Below are 17,877 nucleotides of genomic sequence, written 5' to 3'. Positions count from 1 at the left end.
AAGATCTATGCCCTTCTTTGCTAGATCTAAAATAATTACCATAAAATCCACCTCTATAGTAAGAATTACCTCTTCCTTGGTAAGAATTAGTGCCTCCTTGGTAAGAATTACCATTTTTCCATTCTGTCTTGCCTTTGCCATCATTCTTCCATTCAAATTTTCCCTTATCCTACATAGAACTATCAGATCGACCACTTTCTCCACAATTTACCTTTGCCTCTCTATAATCTACCACCTCCTACTCTTTGTCTTTGTTCATGCTTCTTTGTCAATATCTCCTTAGCTTTCAAGCCATATTCATATGCTTCTTCTACACTTTCTAACTTCACAAAACTTATTTTATCTTGTATTCCAAATCTCAATCCATTAATGTACCTTGCAATTTTCTCAACATCATCATCCACATGTCCAGATCTAATGTCCAATCTATAGAGTTCTTCAATATATTCTTTCATAGTCATGTCCTTTTGTTTCAAATTTTGCATCTTTCTCAACAAGCTAACTTGGTAATCAGTAGGAAGGAATTTGTTCTTTACCTTGTTCACCATCTTTGGCCAAGTTCTAATCTTTTCCTTTTCTCTCCTTTATCTATCAGCTTGCAAGTGCTCCCATCATAGTCATGCATGAACTTTCAGCCTAATGACTACAATCTTCCCCTTTCTATTATCAGAAGTGTTTTCATACTCAAAGAACTTCTCCATATTAGAGATCCAATCTAGCACAACATTGGTATCCATTTTTCCATCATAGGGAACAACTTCTACAACAAGCTTTGAATTTTTCCTAGACAACACTTGCAAAAATATTTCCTCATCTTGATCTTCTTCAAGTTCTAGATTATGGTTTGGTGCTACTATTTCATCATCACTCACATCTTCAAGATGTGCTCCTCTCCTCTAGACTATCTCTACAGCATCTAATTTGGCTGTAATTTATCTCAACTTATCCAATATAGCATTATCAACATTATTTCCTCTTCCATGAACCATCTTTACAATCAGGTTCCTGTAAGATCATAACCCTCCGCAAGTTATAGGTAAAATCCACCAATTTGCAACCCTACAACCAAATTTGAATTAGGGTTCTACATGATCCAATCTCCACAAGGATGAACCTCAAGCTCTGATACCAATTGACGTAGTCAAAGGATGAATAACTAGTGTCAAAGGCTCACACAGCTACCTAAACCACCCTAAAATAGTTAACATAACAGAAGAAAATACAAAGAACAACAACCAAAGGAGGAAGAAGAGTGAAATAATTTTATTGATTCATCAAAATATCTTCATACATGCCCAGCTATAAGCCTTCTAGGTTACAACCAATTAAAAATACATTCACATTCAAAGATCCAACTGTAAATTCACACTTTTAATTCTACTCTCCAATCTTCTTCTCAAAACTTACTTAACTCTAAGCCTAAAAACTCTATATATACTTTCTAAAATGGTTTATAGATTATTCTAGAATATTAATAAGAGGAGGACTGACCCAACAATGGTCTAGATACATCCCAAGAAAAGATCTTAACATAAATGTCTCGATCAAAAATAAATCTTGCAAGTTGGCTAATAGAAATCACATCCAAATACTGATACTCAACATACATTGGGTAACTCGGCACAAAATAAGTGCTATAGTAACTTGGCACCAACTAAGTGCTATAGTAACTCAACACAAACTTGTCGAATAAACAAAAAATGAGTAGGATAACAAGGCAACCCAGGATGCTCCTGCATCATATGCATAATAAAGTAGTGTTCCAAAGGTTTTCAAATTTGATTGATGAAGAGGAATTGAAAATGTGAGAACAACAATAGCAGCAATAGAGAACTATTTTTCCATCAATGCCAAAGGGGGAGATTGTTAGTATGAATTTTGATGATACTACATTAGGGAAGTATCCTAAGAATTAGAGAGTATTGACATGTTGCATTCATGATTGTTTTTGTCATTGATGTCAACATAGCAATAAGTCTGTGAAGATTGATAAAGTAGAAGACAAAGATCTTAGTTTTATGGATAATATTTTAATTTTTTGGTGATGTGTATTCATGGAAATGTTTGATAAGGTGTCCTAATGTGAAGGTTTAATGTGCAGTACCTAAGTTGAAGACATACAAAAAAATATGACTAATTTACATAGAGGAGTATAGAGACAAAGTACCTAAGAGGCAGTTTATGATGTTTACATTATATCTTCTAATAGAGATATAATTTGGAGATGTGTAATCATGTAGTGACATAAGATAGTCTGATGATGATGTCAGTGAATGCACAAGCCCTAGTGTCACATGTGTGAGAAGTTTCATAAACTATGAGTTCATTGTGCTATTGTAATTATGAATTAATTAATTATCTTATTATAATTAACTAGGAAAGCTTTAAGTCCAACTCAAGGAATTATTTTGAAGATACGATATAAAGAAAAGATGTTTTACTTATTTTTATGATGTGTCTAGAAGTCAAGATCATTGTATTGAGTGCAAAATGTGAAAAGGAGTACAGTCTTTGCTGAATGCGATTAAGCAATCTAAGGGATTATTGGATGTGAGATTTATGATCTAGTTACAAGATAAGGAGTAGAAGTCTAGTTGACATGATACAAAAAGAGGAAGGAGCAATACTATCATTTCTATTATTCTATAAGGAATGATACAAAGATCATTTGGATAGTGGGTTCATTGGTCTTGCCCTAAAGTTGTGTGGACAGTGGGTCCATCTATCTTTTACAACTCCTAACAAGGTTGGAATATCCTAATAGGGATTCAAAGTCTCCTAACAGGGACTGATATGTACTAAATTTTTTTATAGACTCTTAATAGGGTTCATCCTCTTACAAGGAATATTTATATTAGTACATCATCATGTGGATACCATCCCCACTAAGGTTTCCCCTCTGATCAAGGGTTTCCCTAGTTAACATATCTAGTATTATTGTGCATGAGTATCTTTTTGTGGTTTATAATTATATTGCTCATATGGTTAAAGTTTAATAAAGTTTTGATTAAGTAAAAAAAGGTTTTGAAAGGACTCAAAACCTTGTACAAAGGGACAAGAAAGATATAGAAATGAAAACCAAATAAAACTATGGAAGACCACTCGAAAAACTTAGAGGGACACACAAAAATCCCAACAAGAGGGCAAACAACCCAAGGCACAAATAGACCATCAAGATTTACATTTTGGTCCTTTCTTTTGAGATCTTAAAGCCATATCAAATGAGGGAATGGAGGATTTCACTTTTTTCCTTTTAATTGTAGTCTAACCATCCTCCACCTTCCCTACCATGCTATGCCAATCCTCAAAAACCCCTAGAACCCCCCTATCCAAAGAGTAAGGATTAAAGTTCTGGATAGAAGGGACAACAATAGAAATTTGACTCAAAGTAGGCAAAGAGTTAGGAACCACCAAGTGTAAATTATGATAATTATGATATTAATTGGATAATTGATTCACCCCCCCACCTCCTCTTAGCTATATTGGTGGACTATATATTATAACTTAAAACTAAATTAATTGTAATTAATAAATATTTGCATTTTTTTATTCATTAATACTTACAACTCATTTGGAAATTTTTAAGTAACCACCCAAGTTGAGATTGCATTGCACGTGCTTGTGTTTTCTTGCCTCTACTACCATTGATGTGTAGAGAAATCTATGATTTTTTTTAATATGTTAGATCATGTAACTACAAATATTTATTGGTACATATATAGTTATATTCTTAACAACATCACATACCTTATTTCCTTGGGTGGTGGTTCATTTCCTTTATGTCTTTGTCTTATCTCTACCCCATCGAACCTAAGATTCTACAACTCTAAGTTGGGAGTGAAAGGGGGTTGCTCATAGTTAGGGTTATTTTCTAATGTAGCCTTGTACTGGTCTCTAATATACCTCAAAATATCCCTTTCTTTCTCATAAATCTTAATTTTGTGAAACACATGAGGTCCAAAATAGTTTTTCATACTCTCAATAAGACCCTCCTTTAACTTTGGACTTTGTTGTTGCCACCTTTTAAGAAGAAGAAAAGAGTGTTAGATTAATAAATGGATCAAACGAAAGCTATTCTACCAATGGTATAAAAAATTTAAAAGTGGATTGGAGTTCTAGATTGGATATAATAAATGGTGGTCCTGAATATAAGCAAGAACACATCATCAATTTTTTTATAAAAAACATTATTCCCTACAAAATAATCATAGGATTAATAGATATTGCAAGGAACTAGATAGGGGGTTATTGCATTAGATTATGAGTATAAGATTGTAGAGTAAAAGAAAGGTCCAATCTTTAATGTACCTAGAAGTTGGGAAACTCTCAAAGGAAGTCCATCTTCATTTCTCACAAGAAAGACATATTTATCCACCATTCTTGTATATTTAATATGGGTACTTCTAGGAAATTCCTCCTTATCATGTGTGGGTGCATCTCCTACTGCATAAAACAAATCCAATATTAGAAATTTTCCCCAAGAAGGAATAGCTCAAGTGAAATATACACATGAAAAATGAGAGAGAAAAAGAGGGATCTACATATGAATAGGCAGAGTATGAACATCTATGGCCATGTTGTGTGTTACCAACGTTGCATTCAACAATACATATGGGGTTCTATTCCTCATTGTAGGAAGTGTCACTATAGGATAATTGATAGGTTTTGAAGAATGAGATTGTTAGACAATACAAAAATTTGGACTACTATGGACAATATTGTTAGAGCATAAAAAAAAATTGTTCAAGAAAAACACAAGTACTAAAGAAACAAACATAATAATACTATCAATATTATTATGACTATGCTTAAAATTACTCCAAAACAATACTAAAGAAAAGAAAAAAACATAATAAAAAAAATAAAGAGTTTTACCTATTTGGAAAAAGAAGTGTCATGAGGATCATCATCATCACATCTATGTGATTGTTGATCCATAATGTAGCCCTCTACTTCAACAATGATTCATTAAAACATGTTAAAACACATGTATTTTTATTCTAATTTATGTTGAATAATAAACAATTATAAGTAAGATTCAATTAAAAGAAGTGATAATTAGATGATACAATAATTTTGTATAACTCATTTTTTTGTATTTTTAAAAGATTTTAGATCATGTACATGGTTCATTTTACTATTTAACACCAAATTGTGAGTCTATAAAAAAAACCAAATATTTATGAAAAAAAGTGCTAATTACACTCAACTATCTTAAATAGTACTAATAGTTTATAGCTAAGAAGAGAGTGACATATATTAGTATAAATGTTAGCAAAAAAAAATATTGGTGTGCTAGAGTTACTGATTAGAGGTTGATTTAAATGGTGGATAGTACATACCACTTGGCCAAGATAGTGGCTTTGTTTGTATGTATGTGATTCAAATTGTAATCGATAAGTAGCTCTTGCTCTATACGTATTGATTTTATTAGACATACAAATATGTGATTTTCCTCATGCACATCAAATATGCAATTAGGTTGCTTAATAGTTGATGCAAATTGCATACTATTATAAAACATTCAATATTCCTTGATTCTTTTGGCCTTCTATTAGTGTATGTAGCTACTATATTACTTTTTTCATTATATTTATATTGTATATAATTTTCTAAGAGTGCATTCCTGTACATATTTTTTATTAATAACAATGTGCATCCAACTACTATAATTGTAACAAGGTTTGACATACTCCATCAATTTGAAAACATTGTTGTAAGGGACCTTTATTGCATCCACACAAAATAGGCCTAAACCATGTAATGATGATTACATTATTTGATATATCCTCTCTCCAACACAAAAATAAATATTTATTGGAGGAAGTTTCTTGGGGACCAACTATTTCTATATATGTTGGTAGCTAAAGGGCATCTTAGAGTTTCCTTTTCTCACATCATCATAAGAACATGACCCCCCTTGATCATGGAAATATTCTTGCATTTATTGAATTTCTTTATGATCTTTTCACCTGTAGATGATCTCCTTAATGTAGACCTACTAAATGTGACACAAGGTTTGATAGCAGAAGGCATAAGGTGGAACAAACCCAACTTAAACCTACTAATACCCCTAATAAGAGTGAGAAACATAATTTTACTCAACAAATCAATTAGAGGATATAGGAGCAATGTGCAACAAATCAATAGGTGTAATTATTTCACTTTACATATAAGAAAGCTACTTTCCTAGATGTGAGGCCTTCTGAGTTATGACCACATTCAAGGGAGAATTATAAAGTCAAAATCCAAGCTCCCATCTTCCATCTCTTCTCTCTAAGATCTCTAATATTATTCTCATCTACATCTTGTTGCAAGCATGAATGCTAATGATATTCCTATGAGGAAGTATTCTAGATATGTTACTATGATGATATGTTACATTCATGACTGAGTTTATCATTGATGTCAACATAGTAGTTTTTTGTGGTATCTAACAAAAGAGAAACAAAAAGATCAAGATGGTATGGATTTCTAGTTGAGTATTCTAGATATCTAAGGTTATGGGAGATACTTATGAGTATTTAGTATATGTAGTTAACATTGGAAGAAGAAAGGATAAGTCTAGAAGAAGTTATGCAAGTTTTTGTGATGTTTGTTCTGAGATAGAGTTTATAGAGGCATGTTATGGTAAACTTATTATATCTCTTAATAGAATTGACATTTTGAGAATTGAGGTTGAGCACATGAAGAAGACATGTTGAGGATGACATGGCTTAGTTATCTAATCATAATATTGTGTGTATAGAAAGTTATTTAAGTTGCAAGGCTGAAGATTTATGTTATCACTAAGTGTAACATGTTCTTAGTGTGGCCCTATAATAATTAATTAAGAAGGTCTAACAACCAACTTAGGGAATTTTTTTGAGGGCTTGGTATAAAGGAAGGACATTTTCCTTTATCATGGTATGGAATAATATGTTTTTATGATTGAAGATAAATAGCAGAGAGTGCAGAATGTGAAGTTGAATAGAGTAGAGTAGAAGTGAAGGAAACTTCATTGTCAAGGTTTTGCTAAGTGATCTGAGGTTTGATATTATGATCCAAGGTTTGTGACCTAGTCCACAAGGTTTGATAGTGATTGGTTCACATTGGACTACAACTTCTAACAAGGTTAGCACAACTCCTAATAGGGTTGGAATCTCCTAATAGGGATTCAAAGTCTTTTAACAAGGACTCTATTTACTAAGTGTTTTAATAGACTCCTAACAAGGTCCATCCTCTAACAATGAATATTTATATTAGTACATCATCTTGTGGGCATCATTCCCAGTAGGGTTTTCCCTTTGATCAAGGGTTTCCCTAGTCAACATATTTGGTGTAATTATCTATGTGCATTTTATCATGGTTGTTTTTTACTTTGGTTAAATGGTTAAGTTTGCTTAAAGAAGATAAATGTTTTAACATTTAGATTACTAATTCATCCCCCCTCGTATCAGAGCATTGGGTCCTTGAAAATAAAGTCTAACATCTTTGGAAGATCCATGATGAACATGTTCAGAAAAGATAGACTAAATTTTGATGGAACAAATTATGATAGTTGGAAGGAAAAGATGAAGACATAGTTTTTGTGCATGGGTCCAAGATATTGGATCTTGAAAAAATCAAAGAAAAAAATCATTGCTGAAATGGACTTGGAAAATTCACACTGAGGAAGAAAGAGATATTTTTATGTGTGACATGAGAGCTAGAAAAGAATTATTGACTACACTTCCTAAAATTGAGTACAATAAGGTAAAATCACTTGCTACTTCACATTTCATTTGGAAAACTTTGAAAAATAGTTTTGAAGGTGATGCACATTCTAAGAAGTTGAGGCTACAAAGTTGGATTTTTGCATTTCAAGATGTTAAAATGATGGAAGGTGAATCTATAAGAACATATATAGGTATGATATTAGAGATTAGTGCAAATATCAAAGCTCAAGGAGAAACCAAAGAAGATGATGAGGTTATATGGAAGATATTGAAAATTCTAACACCACCACTTAAGTCAGTAGTTTAGATGATACAGTTGTTGATAACTTGTACCAAATATTTCACAAAGGATTCATTACTTAGAAGACTTGAAGAAGTTGAGAATGAGATTATATAGTCGACAGAGTTGACTAGAATAGAGATAACTTTTAGTGCCTTGAATATTTGACCTAGTCTATCAAGGAGCACAAGTTCTAGAGGAGATTTTTCTAGCAATAGTAGATTTGAGGAAGACAAAAAGATTGAAGAAGGAGTAGCCCTTTTGGTCAAAAGAGAAAAATGAGGTTAGAAAATATTTAAATGTTGGACTTGTGATGAATATGGTTATCATGCATCTAAGTGTCCCAAAAGAGAGAAAAAGTATAAGGGAAGTTACAAGCCTAGAAAAGATAGAGAGTTTTTGTATGCAAATGAAGATAATGATTCTGATGAACAAGCATTAAGCACTAGTGATGATGAAATTATATTTGTGGCAATTAAAGAAGAAAGTCCAAAAAAGGTAGCTTTGGTGTCATAGGTTGAGAAGAAATCTAATTGGATAATTGATAGTGGTTGTTCACATCATATGACTAGTGATATGAACAAGTTTGTTGACTTCAAAAGTCAAGATTGAGGAATTGTCAAAGTTGGAAACAATGTAGCATGCCAAGTTAAAGGTATTGGATCTATAACTCTTGATGGTAAAACTAACACTGAAGATGTATAATTTTTTGATGGTTTAAAGCATAATATTTTGAGTGTTGAAAAACTAGTAGACAAAGGTTATCAGTTGCAGTTCACAGAAAAGACATGCATGATCAAAGATAAAAATGGAAAGGTAATTGGAATAGGAACCAGATCTAGAGGTAATGTATTTCAACTAAATCCTACTAAAATGGCATGTTTGGTTGCAAAAGTAGATGACAAATGGTTATGGCATAAGAGAATTTTTTATATAAACTTTGACATTGTTGTGAGGAATAGTAGAATGTTTATAGTTAGAGATCTGCCAAAAATTATAAAGCCTTCTAGCACAATTTGCAAGGAGTGTGTTTTGGCAAAGCATAAAAAAAATTCTTTTCCTAGTAAGAAGTTTACCACTACAAGAAGTTGGAGATCATACACATAGATCTTAGTGGTCTTACAAAGACTAAAGGAATATATGGTGAAAGGTACTTTATGATTCTAGTTGATGATTTTTCTAGAATGATGTGGGTTGCATTTCCTAAAAAGAAATCTAAGGCATTTGATAAGTTTAAGATATTCAAGAATAGGATTGAGAATGAATCTGGTATGAAGATTAAATGTCTAAGATTAGATAGAGGAGAATTTACTTCAAATGAGTTTAACATGTTTTGTGAAGAAAATAGAATTAAAAGACAACTATCAACTCCAAGAACCCTGAATAGGATGGTGTTGTAGAGAGAAGGAATAAGTCAATTATAGAAGCTACAAGAGCTATGTTAGCAGAGAATGATGTGTCCAAAACATTTTGGAGAGAAGCTGTGAATACATCTATCTACACTATGAATAGAGTACAAGTCAGGAAAGACACAAACAAGACCCCTTATGAACTATGGTTTGGTCACTCACCTACAGTTAGGTATTTTAGAATTTTTGGAAGTAAGTGTTATATCAAAAGAGATGATGATATTGGTAAGTTTTATGATAGAAATGATGAAGGTATGTTTCTTGGTTATTCATTGAAAAAAAAGACTTATAAATGTTATAACCAAAGAACTAAGACTATTATAGAAAGTGCAAATGTGAGAATTGATGAGAAATTCATAATACAAGAAAGAATAGTTGATTACAATTCAAATAATGATGTTGTTACTAAGCCAAGGAATGATGAGTTATTTCTTGAGACTAACAATGATTTGTAGAATGAAGGAGAGGCTAGGTAGGAAAAAATCTCAGAACCTTTAATAGAACTAAGAGTTGAGATAGCAATTCTTACTTTGGAATATAATAAAGAATCACCCATTCAAGTAGATTATTAGAAGAAAAGAAAAAGGTGCGATGACAAGAAGTAGAATAAATAAAGAACTATGCTTGATATCTCAAGTTGAGCCTAAGAATGTAGATGAGGCATGTAAAGATGATTATTGGAAACAAGCCATGAAAGAGGAATTGGATTAGATAGTAAAGAATGAGACATAGGAACTAGTCCCTAGACTAGTAGACAAGAATGTGATAGGAACTAAATGTGTATTCAAAAACAAGATGAATGAACAAGGTGAAGTTGTAAGAAACAAAGAACGATTTGTATGTAAAGGTTACTCATAGCTAGAAGGGATAGATTATGAGGAGACTTATGCTCCAGTGGCTAGAATAGAAGCAATGAGATTATTCTTACCCTATGCAACATAGAAGAAATTTAAATTATATAAGATGGATGTCAAGTCAGCATTTCTAAATAGAAAACTTGAAGAAGTATACATTGAGCAGCCTGAAGGATGTCCTTTGACATAGGACAAGGATATAGTATGCAAATTAAGGAAAGCATTATATGGATTGAATCAAGCACCCAAAAACAAGTATGCAAGTTTGGACAAACATTTGACAAAACTTGGATTTACCAAAGGTATGGAAAATAGTAATCTATGTTGGAAAGAAATTGACAATGGTTTAATGATTTTGGTAATATTTTTTGATGATATCATATTTGGAGGAAATGATGAAGAAAGTGAAAAGTTTGTTGAAGAAATGAAGAAAAAATTTGAAATGAGTATGATAGGAGAGATGAAATATTTCCTAGGATTATAGATTGTATAGAATAAAGAAGGAATCTTTATTTCTCACTCTAAGTATTTGAAGGATTTACTAAAAAGGTTTGGTTTGGAAACACGAAAACCCATTGGAATACCTATGGTAACTAGACACAAGTTATCTTCAAAGGATGAGACACCTACTATTGAGTAGAAGAGGTATAAATCTATGATTGGAGGATTGTAATATCTAACTCACACAAGGCTAGATATAGCAAATGTTGTTGGAATTGTTGCTACATTCCAAGTTGATCCTAAGGAAGCACATTATGCATCAATCAAAAGGGTATTTAGATATCTAAAGGGAACATCTAAGTTTAGATTGTGGTATGATAGATCTAATGATTTCACTCTAAGTTCTTATACTAATACAGATTGGTCAGGTAGTATGGATGATAGAAAAAGCACTAGTGGTGGAGCCTTCTTTCTTGGAGGAAGATTAGTTTCTTGGTTAAGCAAGAAGTAGGATTGTACATCTCAAAAGTATAGTGGAAGAAAAGTATGTTGTAGCAATAAATAATTGCAATCAAGTCATTTGGATGAAGCAAATGCCAAAGGATATAAGGATAGAAATCAATGAACTTATTATCATACATTGTGATAACATAGGCATGGTAAATATGTCTAAGAATCTAGTATTTCACTCTAAGACTAAACACATTTCTATTAAGTATCATATGTTGAGAAAAAGTTACAAAAAAGGAAATTAGATTGGAGTATGTGAGCACTAAAGAGTAGATTGTAGATATATTCACTAAGCCTCTTCCCAAAGAAACTTTTGAGTATTTGTGAGATATTCTAGGGGTTATGTATGTTCCTACATTAGAGTAGAAGATGCAAGAGTGCAACAGTCTAGTGTAACAGAGCACCATTGTTTTATGGACTGAATGATGATACTTTCTATAAGGGGGAGTATCTATGATGGACAGAGTCATCCAAGACTCTTGTTGGATGTTTTTTTGAATAGTATCTTTTGATATTCGAGCTAAGTATTAGTTGTTCTAGAGCTTGATGCACTAAAGTTGGTTGTTGAAACCTTTGACATTGATGTCAATGGGGGATAAAATTGCATGAAAAGCATTATGTTGAGGAAGATGTTCGACATAAGTACAACATGGAATGAAAATTTGGTAGAAACCACATTGAGGTATATCAATGGGGGAGAAGGATTAATGAAGAGTATTTGAAAAGATGAACAATCTTTTGTTGGTATTCTTGGAACTAGATGTTTTTCATCTACGTTACCATCAATTCCAAAGGGGGAGATTATTGTAAGCATGAATGTTGATGATATTCCTATGGGGTCATATTGTAGATATGTTACTATGATGATATGTTTTATTCATGACTAAGTTTTTCATTGATGTCAACATAGCAGGTTTTTTTGGTATCTGGTAGAAGAACAATGAAAATATCAAGTTGGTATAAATGGGCAATTGAGTATTCTAGCTATCCTAATAAGGTTAGAATCTCCTAACAATGATTCAAAGTCTCCTAATAGGGACTCATATGTACGAAATATTGTAATAGACTCCTAACAGGGTCCACCCTCTAACAAGGAATATTTATATTAGTACATAATCTTGTGGGCATCATTCCCACTGAGGTTTTCCCTCTAATCAAGGGTTTCCCTAGTCAACATATTTGGTGTAACTATCTATGTGCATTTTATTATGGTTGACATTTACTTTGGTTGAATGGTTAAGTTTTTTTAAAGAAGATAAATGCTTTAACATTTAGATAACTAATTCATCCCCCCCTCTTAGTTATCTTGGTGGAGTATTGTTTCTAACACATCTAGCCAAGCATCTTATATAGCCAACTAAACCATAAGTTGACTAGTCAAGAATTTAATTACATTATAGGTCTAGTCTTGGAAGAGTAAAAAACAATTTAAGAAAATGACAACATAAGATTATGAACTCTTAGGAATAGGTCCAAACACAAGTTAGGAGTCAGCTCCCACTTGTGCAAGATGCTACGTCAACATAGAAAATGATGCCAAAAGAAACAACATGCCTCACTAGATGAAAATTATAGGAAATAGAGACCACAAATAATTATGACATAGAACTCAAAGAATATGAAACATCATAATACATGCACTTAGGAAAAGGATCTATGATACCAACTATGCACAACTTGAAACCAAAAGAAACAACTACTACTTTGTGAATAGAGGACTAATACAAAAAACTAGAAATATTTTTGGTTGATACAAGATAGACTCAAGATGCTCATGTATCAGACACCTAGGGTTAATTAAGAATTGATTTCCACATCAAGAATTCCTAATATTCTAACTTGAATCATCAAGATCCAAATCATCTTGCATAATCCATGAATTGTCTTCAACTAGCTTGTCTATCCACTGATCTAGGTATTCCAATTAATCTTTTCTTCTAGCTCTTTTTCTTATTTTGTTATTCATGATCCTCCTAATGTTTTCTATCTTTTTCTTAGGACAATCTAGGTTATTTTTAAAATTCATCTTCTAATTCAAAATACTCAAAGATATCTTTATTATTGAATATAGGTTAAATATCTATATCTTTTGGTGGTTCAACTTCAAAAGCATTTCCACTATCAAATGTTACAAGGACCAAATTTCTTCATTTTTAGCTTATTATAGGTACTAACTAGAAATATGTTCTTCAAATGAATCATAACCTCATCTCCATCCTCAAAAGATGTATATCTCTTCCTTTTGTTTCTCTCTATTTAAATTACAAATTATTTCTCCCCAAATTACTTTTCACTTACTCATGTAGATTTTATATAAAATCTAAAAATTCCTTAGCTTCAACACATTTTTTACCTCAGTATTCAAATCCCTCAATCTAGTAGTTCTCTTAGGATTCATCCCAAGAAAAATCTTAAAAGGCACCTTCTTTGTGATTCTATTCACATAATTATTAAATGTGAACTCTACTTGTGCCAAAATCAAATCCTAATTAGCAAGCTTATCTCCAACATAACATCGCATAAAGTTACCCAAAATTCTATTCATGGCCTTACTATGTCCATCTTTTTGTAGATGAAATGTAGAATTAAACCTCAATTTTTTATTCAGCTTCTTCCAAAGTGTCCTCCAAAAATAACTAGTAAACTTAGTATCTCTATTTGAAACAATAGACTTAGGAAAACCATGTAATCATACCACTTATTTAAAGAATAATTTAGCCACATGTACTACATCAGATGTATTACAAGGTATAAAATGAGACATCTTTGAAAATATGACAACCACTACCAAAATATAGTCATTACCTCTCTGAGTTCTAGGCAAGCCAAGAACAAAGTCCATACTAATACCCTCTCAAGGCTTATTAGGTACAGACAATGATGAATGAAACCACAAATTCTGACTACTTCCTTTTTTGGTTTGACAAATTCTCCAACCTCTAACCAATCTTTTCACATCCTTATAAATGTGTAGCCAAAAATACCTATTAGAAATCAACTTTATTGTTTTATCAATTCCAAATTTGTTAGCATGAATTTTGATGGTATTCATTTGGGGAGTATCCTAAGAATTACTAGAACACTTTGGAGATTGTTACCATGATTGACATGTTACATTTATGATTGTGTCTATCATTGATGTCAACATAGCAGTAAGTTTGTGAAGACTAATAGAGCAGCAGATAGAGATCTTAGTTGTATGGACAATATTTTGATTATCTGGTGATGTCTATTCATGAAAATGTTCAATATGGTGTACTAATGTTAAATTTTAATTCATAATACCTAAGTCAAAGATGTATAAAAGATATTCCTAATTTATATAGAGCAATATAGAGATAGAGTACCTAAGAAGTAGTTTCTAATGTGTGTATTATACCTTCTAATAGAGATATGATCTGGAGATGTGCAGTCACCCAGTGACATAAGCTAGACTCATGATGATATCAATGAATGTGAAAGACCTAATGTTGCACGTGTGAGAAGTTTCATAGTCTATGAGCTAACAGTGCTATTGTAATGATGAATTAATTAATTATCTTATTATAATTAATTGGGAAAGCCTCAAGGCCAAGTCAAGGAATTATTTTGAAGATACGGTATAAATAAAAAGTTTTTTCCTTGTAATTTTTAAGTGTGGGATCATTGTATTGAATGTGAAATGTGAGAAGAAGAATAGTGTTTGGTAAATGCAAGTGATCCAAGGCATTAGTGGATATGAGATTTACAATTTGGTTACAAGATCAAAAGGAGAAGAAGTTTGGTTGACAGGATAGAGAAAGAGGAAGGAAGTACTATTCATTTCTATTATTATACAAGGAATAATATAGAGATCATTTGGAAAATGGGTTCATTGGTATTTCCCCTAAATATATTTGGACAATGGGTCCATATATCCTCTACAACTCCTAACAAGGTTGGCACAATTCCTAACAGGGTTGGAATCTGCTAACAGGGATTCAAAGTCTCCTAACAGGGATTGATATGTACTAAATTTTGTTATAAACTCCTAATAGATTCTTAACAAATAATATTTATATTAGTACATCATCTTTTGGGTATCATCCCCACTAGAGTTTTCCATCTGATCAAGGGTTTCCCTAGTTAACATATTTGTCGTTATTGTGCATGAGTATCTTGTTGTGGTTTCTAATTATATTTCTCATAGGGTTAAAGTTTAATAAGGTTGATAATTGTGATATTAGTTGGATAACTAATTCATGCCCCTCCCTCTCAGTAATATTGGTGGATTATATATTCTAACAATTGGTATTAGAGCATCAAGTCCTTGAAGGAAAAGCTTAACATATTTGGGAGATAAATGGTGAATCTTTTGTGAAAAGATAATCCTAGATTTGATGGGGCTAACTATGATAGTTGGAAGGAAAATATGAAGATTCATCTATTATGTATGGTTCCAGGTTATTGGCTATTGAGAAAAAGGGAAAAGGAAATTGTAAAAGAATAGAAGATTGAAGAATACAATGAAGCAGGGAGAGATCTATTCATGTGTAATATGAGACATGGAGAAACTTTACTATTAGCTCTTCCTAGATAATAAATACATTTAGGTAAAGTCACTTCAAACATCTCATAATATTTGGACAATATTAGAATCTATTTTTGAAGGTGATACACATACAAAAGGAGTAAGATTGTAGAATTGGATATGTGCATTTTAAGATGCTAAAATGATGGAAGATGAATTATGTAAGAAGTTATATTTGTAGGATATTAGAGCTTTTTGTAGGAATCAAAGCATATAGTGAAACCAAGGAAGAAGATGAGGTTGTGTGGAATATCTTGAAGACTTTGATACCACCATTCAAGCAAGTAGTTTAGATGATTCAACTACTAATACCCTATACTAAGTAGTTTACTAGGGAAATGTTGCTTGGAACATTGGAAGTAGTAGAAGAAGGTCTAAGACAATCCGGAGGACTGACAAGAGTGGAGACAACCTTTAGTTCTTTAAATGTTTGGCCAAGTCTATCTAGAAGTGCAAGTGCACATGGAGATTTTTCTACTGGTAGTGAAACCAAATCTAATGAAGATAAGAAGATTGAAAAAGATATAGCCCTTCTTGTGAGAAGAGAAAAATATGGTAACAATACCTTTAAATATTGGACTTGCAATGATTTTGGTCATTATGCATCTAAATGTCCTAAAAGAGAGAAAAATTATGAGGGAATTTTAATCCTAGAAGACCTAGGAATTATCTATATGCTAACGAAGAAGAGGAATTTGGTAAAAAAGGTCAAAGTGAAAGTGATGATGAGCTAAGATTTTTAGTTATTAGGGTGATCTTGATAAAGAAATTAGAGAAGAAAAGGCTCTAGTTTGTCAAGTTGAAAAGAAATCTAATTGGATAATAGATAGTGGATTTTGCATCACATGACTTATGATATGAATAAGTTTGTTAAATTCAAGAATAGTGAAGGAGGTTTTATTAGAGTTGGTAAGAATATAGCCTACCACATCGTAGGAATAGGATCCTTACTTTAGATGGAAACACTAACACTAATGATGTTTATTTTGGTGATGGATTAAAGCATAATTTTTAGATTTTTGGATAGTTGGTGGAAAAATGATATCAAGTGCAATTCATAGAAAAGACTTGCACAATCAAGGATAAAGATGATAAGGTGATTGGAATTGGAACTAGGTCTAGAGGTAATGTAATTTCAGTTGAATCCCACTGAAATGACATGTTTGGTTGCAAAAGTGGATAATAGTTGGTTATGGCATACGATATTTTGTCATATAAACTTTGATAAAATTGTAAAAGTTAGTAGTGTAGACACCTAAATCCTTTAGAAAATAAAAATATTTATTTTTTGAAAAAAATTCTGATGACATCATCATTAATTAATTAATTAATTATTTAATTAATTTATTTATTTTTATGCCATTAAATCCCTTTATCTTAATTTAAAATATTTAATTAAGGAATCCCTCCCAAAAATGTTTAAATCTTATTTAAACATTATTTCTTTATTTATTAATTATTTAATTAATAAATTGACCAAAAAACCCAAAATAAATAATAATAAAAATTTTTGCCCAAAACTTGGCCAATTTCCTTAAGACCACTAACCTCTTCCAAAATCTTTTAATCCTTCTTTAATTTTGATTAAAGGCTAATCCCATAATTTCCTACCCCTAATCCCAACTCAAAATATTTAATTAAGATTAAATATTAATCCTCATGTTTATTAAAAAAGTTTTAATAAATATCTCCTCAACCCAAACCCTTGAAATAAATAAAACTTTATTTATTTCTTAAAATCTAATTTATCCTCATCCTAAGAAGTTCTAGACTCTTCTAGAAAGTCTTCATCCTCATCCTAGGAAGTTCTAGACTATTCTAGAAAGTCTTTATCCTAATCCAAAGTCTGGACTCTTCTAGAAGATGTCTTTAAACCTAATCCTAATCCCCTCCTAACCTTGTCACATTCCCTAAACATGGGTTAAGACTTACTAACCCAAGCCAAAGTTAACAAATATCTCCTCCTTCACCCACCCTCATTAAATGCCATCCACTTGCCTATCCCTAAGCTAATCCTAAACCATCCTAATCCATCCTCTAATCATTTGCATAATCCTAAGCAAGCTTAAAACCTTCCTAATCAAGCCCTAGTCGAAATTCCTCTCATCTCCCTCAAAATATCCCAACCATAAAACTT

The sequence above is a fragment of the Cupressus sempervirens genome, chromosome 3 (assembly GCF_028749045.1).
Source record: "Cupressus sempervirens isolate cs-2001-9-10 chromosome 3, ASM2874904v1, whole genome shotgun sequence".
In the NCBI taxonomy this organism is placed as follows: domain Eukaryota; kingdom Viridiplantae; phylum Streptophyta; class Pinopsida; order Cupressales; family Cupressaceae; genus Cupressus; species Cupressus sempervirens.
This window is presented reverse-complemented; position numbering follows the sequence as displayed.